The sequence below is a fragment of the Myodes glareolus genome, chromosome 27 (genome assembly GCF_982192425.1).
Source record: "Myodes glareolus chromosome 27, mMyoGla1.1, whole genome shotgun sequence".
In the NCBI taxonomy this organism is placed as follows: Eukaryota; Metazoa; Chordata; class Mammalia; order Rodentia; family Cricetidae; genus Myodes; species Myodes glareolus.
The window spans coordinates 13,943-19,718 of NC_142052.1; the positions used below are offsets into that span (position 1 = coordinate 13,943).

At 43.8% G+C, this 5,776-nt stretch overlaps 1 pseudogene; it reads right to left on the reverse strand.

The window, feature by feature from the left end:
* Nucleotides 1–4,451: 4,451 nt before the first annotated feature.
* Nucleotides 4,452–5,377, reverse strand: LOC148117569 (olfactory receptor 5V1-like; annotated as a pseudogene).
* Nucleotides 5,378–5,776: the final 399 nt, after the last annotated feature.

Below are 5,776 nucleotides of genomic sequence, written 5' to 3' on the forward strand. Positions count from 1 at the left end.
ACCAAAGGTGGACTTGTGCCCTGCAGCTAAATCACCAAGCTAGCAGAGTGAGCACAGGGACTAGCAGGGAGCTTTAGCTGGCTGACCAGAACTGTCCTCAGAGATGCACCCCAGGGAGTAAGGGGAGACAGGGCCCAACAAGAACCAATTAAAACATAGCCAATTACTTAATAATCTTCACAATCTGTGCATGTTTTGAGAACATCATTTGCCATTTCCTAGCAATGTAGTTATATATTAGAGACTATGACTTACTTGTCATGCAATTATTCTAGGCTATGAGCTATAAATATATAATGAAATTGATTTACCTATCTAATGAAATCATCAATAGTATCTAAGATGTTTGAAATGAACTTTACAAAATCAAGATTTTTAAGTGGCTGTTTTCAATTAGTAAACACTGTAGAATAAGGTGTTTTGTCTCTACCTGGATGATTATGAATAAATGATTATTAATTGAATACATTCTATCACTGCATAAACAAAGGAGATAACTTTTGGTGCCCATATTAAATGAGTCTATGAAGCACTAAAATAAACCATAAAGTTTTTTTTCAAGAGTTTTCAAATTACTTTTGGTACATAAATGACTGGGATTAACAAAATCACATAAAGTAAAAACAAACCTAAGTGTAGACTGCTGTTTTCAAATTCTGACCATGTCTCTGCTCCTCATTTACTTTAGCCTGAAGACTTAAGGGGAAAACTAAGCTCTTAAAATGAGAAAAAAAGATGTATGGCATATGTTGTGTGAGTGTGTTCCTGGGTGCCACGCCAGTGCGGTTTGGATGCCTAAACTAGCAGGGGATGCGGGGATTCAGACACAGAGGCTTCCATGCAGGGAGGAGAACAGCAATCTTTATTTTATCCCAAACTAGAGCCTTTTATACCTTTAGGCAGCTGACCGGAGAGATGCTGAGCAGCCAGAGGTCAAGATCAGGGCATCGTCTACTGGGAATGCTTCTGTGGAAAACCACTTGTCAGAAAGAAGACAAACATCCTTGTTGATTATAGAGGACAAGGAAGTTTAGCTGTTGGTCAGGGGGAGTGAGGGCAGCCAGATCACAACACCTGGGGAGTCATGAAACACATATCTTTGTGTCAATACCAGGACCAATAATACATAAAATGATGGTTGCATAAAAGTTCAACTTGAAGAACCAAGGAGTTTGTCAGGGTTGCTTACAGGAGCTGGGATGATTTAAATATTGCCATATCACCAGAAAGTCCACCACAGCATGAATGATGATGATTTATGAATGTTGTAGCCTTGGAGTTCTCTGCTAGACTTACTGGAAGCTCCCCAGGTTGGAGAATCTCCTCCAGGAAGCTTAGCTGCTCAGACAATGTTCCCATCAGAAGTTGTTTACAACTTCCAGAAGTTAGGGCAGGGCCCTTGTGACTCTTGATTCAGCTCCCCAGGACTTGTAAGGTTGTTTACTTATTAAGTCTCAGGAGCTCCTTCAATGAGACAATGTTTCTCTTCAGAGGAACTGCTACACTCCACTCCTTTGATGACTCTTGTTTTCTCCCCACCTTATTTTCTGTGATAGTCTCAGCCTTCCTATTAGTGACAAGAATACCTATGTATGACACAGCCAAGGTTACTTGTCATTAAGGACTGTGCCAATGATTATGACTCTCTGAAATACTCTATCTATTGCAAAAAATCGAGTTTTGTTCCAGGAGCTAGGGAGCTGGGGAGACAAGTGGGATGTTGGGTGGCCCATGATTGTGATCAGTTTCAGAGCTGCGTGTCACTCAAAACAGCCTCTACCTTGTGATTCTTAGCTTCCTTCCTTGGCCCTGGGATTCCCCACTGGGGTGTTTCCCCTGTGCGTTTGCTGCATGCCTGGTTAGATTTCGAACCTTGTCAGAGGTTGGTGGGCCCTCTTTCCAGGGTGCAAATGGAGGTGGCCTGGTCTGGCCCAGGCTGGCACTCGGCCCACAGAAGATCAAAAGGAAAAAATTAAACGGCCAAAAGAAATGCCTAGTGCACCCAGTATTCCCAGGCGGTCCCCCGTCCTATTACTAACCAGGCCGGACTTTGCTTTGCTACCTAGATCAGACAAGATCAGGTACATTCAGGGCGGTATGGCCATAGAAAGAGGCAGCACATACTGCAGAGCTACTAGAGTTTGCTGCTTTGCTTGCCTCCACACCTGCCCTCATGACCTCCAACACCCCTTCTGGCCACCTAGTCCAGCCAAGCCCAGCCAACACTCCACCCCTGACCTGGCTGAAGCCACACCAGGCTGTTCGAGGAAATCTACCCGCCGACCTGCCAGCGAGGTTCTCCTCAGCACTGCGCCCGGACCAGGACTCAGGATACAGGGCCAAAAGTTGCCTCCATTACCAAGGAACATTCTCTCCCTTTGTTCCCTTGTCTCCTATTCCTCATCTGGCAGCTTCACCCTGCCCCAACGGAGCCCCTGGCAGGTTTGCTGGCCCACAAACCAGCTCCTCCCTTGCCCTGGGCCTATAGTCCAGTTTGCGCACATCTGGCTCCCTTGGTGGGGAATTCATTGGTGTCAGATTTGACAGGGCCTCAGGTAACTTCCAGGGCATGGACTGACTTTGGACCCCGACTCTACCCCCATCCCCACCTGGGGCCTGTGTAGTCAGCTTTTGCCTTTGGACAGGTGAGAGCCCTCCTCCATCCTGCAACCATTCGTGACGCCATGAAGGAGGCACGGGGCTTGGGGTGGGAAGGTGGGCACCCAGTTGGGAGTAGGGCTGGGTGTGTGGTGTGGTGGGATGCCACTGCTGCAGCCTCCAGAGCATCGAACCACAAGGCTGGCAACAGCACCAACCCCAGGGGCCCCGGCAGAATCTGCTGGTCTGGGAGGCGGTGGCCACTGGCAGAGGGAGCAGCAGCAGAGAGGTCCTCTTCTTCAGCCCCCTCCAGCTCTTCCTCCTCCAGCTCTGCCATCTGGGAGGTTGCTGGTCAGCTGGGTGGAGCAGTCTCCTCCAGAGCCAGCTAGGTCCCTGCCCTGCCTGTCCCTGCGCTGCCAGCCACCAGCCACAGCCCTGAGCGCTGGACTCCCCTGGCTGGGGTCTTAGGGGCTGAGGGTTTCCAGGAGTTCCCTCAGCAGCAGCTGGTCCTCCTCAAGTTCTGAGACTCCCTGGGGCTGCATAGGTGGCTGAAGCAGGGAGCCCCAGGCCATGGCCAGAGCCAGAGCTGCAACTTGGCATCGCAGCAGTGTGCTGTCAATTTAGGAGTGTGGAGACAAAAGAGAATTTGTTGTTGAAGGATCTGAAAACATAAAGGAGACATCTACATCAGGCTAGTCAGTACTCTTTATAGTTTCTCACTGTCTTGTCTGTAACAAAAATCCTCCCCTCCTAACTCTGTACTAAAAAGAACTTTTGATAAGTGCACAGTATATGAGAATATTTTGTACCTATGAATGTTACTTCAATAGTATGTTACTTCAACAGTATGTTCAATATAATAGATAGTATCAGACATGCATTACTTAGTGGGGAAAATTTTTTCAAGAACTCTCACCACAAAATGATAGATATTTGATAACTATCATAGTTTAGTTGTTACAGTGTTTATAAACAACAAAACCAATTTAACTCCTTAAATGTTTATAATAACTTATCACTTAAAGTAAATTATGGAGTTTTTGAGAGATGGCTCAAAGATTAAGAAGACCCATGTTTAATTCCCCCAACACAGATGATGAACTACAATCATCCTAAATTCCTGTTCCTGGGAATATAATGTCCTCCTGTGGCCTTCACAGTCACTGAATATATATAGTGCATAGATATATACGTAGACAAAACACCCACATACCTAAAAATAAACCAATATTTAAATTAAAAAATTAATAAAATTTGTAGTGGAAGGAATATTTCAGAAGATAAAAGCAATTGTTGCTCTTACACAAGACTAAGATTTTGTCCCCGACATCCACATGGTGACTCACTATTCTCCATAACTCCAGTTTCAGGAGGTCCAACACCCTCTTATGAACACTGTGAGCATGAAGCCTGCACGTGGTGTGCCGATAAGCAAGCAGCCAAGGCCCTCATGGTCATATATAAAAATCTTTTAAAAGGAAGAAGACAAAATAGAAACATAATAAAGATCTATAACTACATGGATAAATGTAGATTAGAACCAAAGAGAAAGTGGTAACATAGATATATGTAAATATAAAGGCTGGCATTCATGTAGATATAGCTATTGATACAGATAAGACAGCAATAGATAGAGTTATCTCATGTAACCTACCAATCCTATGCAGTATCAAAGATTTTTATCTTTCAATTACAAACTTTAAAGTGGATACAGAGATGTGCGTAATAACATGTAAATTTAAATGCAAGTTTGTTATCAATTTCTTTCTATACATACATCATGTTAGTACTTTGCTACTTCTTTTTGTCTATTGATTCTCAGAAGAGTTTGAGAGACCCTTCAATCATGTTTTCTATGGACATATCCTAAGACGTAAAACTTTTCTGAGTGCTCCTTTGACTTCTCTGTTTCTCAGACTGTCGATAATTGGGTTTAACATGGGGGTAATGACCCCATATAGCATAGAGATGAGTCTGTCTCTAGCAGGACAATGTTGACTGGAGGATGGGTGGTTAGAGGTAAATATGGTTGTGCCATAGAACAAGAAGATGGGAAGCACAGGTGGAGAAAGCTTTGCTTCCCTTCTACTGACTAGATGGTGGTGAGAATGCTGTATATGAATGAGATCAAAGTGATGAGAAAAGAACCAACTCCCAAAATGCCTCTACCACTAAAACAAGCATTTCTGGCATGCAGGTGGATGAATAGCACAGGGCCACCACAGGTAGGATATCACAATAGTACTGGTTTACTCGATGGGACTTGCAGAAAGACAGACTAAAGGTAGACTTTGTGTGGAGAAAGGAGTTGAGAAACCCAGCTACCCAGGTCCCTAACAACAGCTGCACACAGCGAACCTTGGTCATGATGAGGGAATAAAACAGAGGAAAGCATATGGCCACATACCAGGCACAAGTCATCACAACCAGCAAGAAAACTTCAGTCCCAGTTAGGGCCACCAGGAAATAGTGCTTCAAAGCAACCCAACAAAGGAAATGCTGTGATCTTCAGTCAAGAGATTCTTGACCATCTTGGGGACAGTGGCTGATGGACAGAATATGTCTAGCAGGGACAGATTTGCCAACGGGTAAAACATGGGAGTTTGAAGCGTCCTCTCAGTCACTGTGGTCATGAGGATGACCCTGTTTCCCAGTAAAGTTATCTGATAGATGTTGATAAAGGCCACGAAGATGTGCCACGAGGATAGCACACCTCAGCGAGGTCAGAGAGCTCTATGAGGATGAACTGAGTTACTGTGTTAAGATTGTAGATGTCCATATTATATGTCACAGAGATGTTTCTAAGGGAAGTGAAAGCAAAGAATGAATATTCAAGTGATTAATTAAATTAATGATCCCGGTGCTGAGAAAGTGGGAAAACAGCAGAATATGGTAGAAGATGAATTGTCTTACCGCTATCGTATTTACTATTATCTGATTATGGTAGATCATCTTTTATATGTGTTTTTAATTTGTTTTGTAGGTATTTCATTGAGTGTTTTGTATCTATGTTCAAATGGGAAATTGATCTGCAATTCTTTTATTTTGCATAGTCTCTATGTGGTTTTAGTATCACAGTAACTGTGGCCTCATAAACTGAATTTGTCAGTGTTCCTTCTGTTTCTATGTTGTGGAATACTTTGAGGAGTGTTGGTCTTAGAAATTCTGGTACAATTCT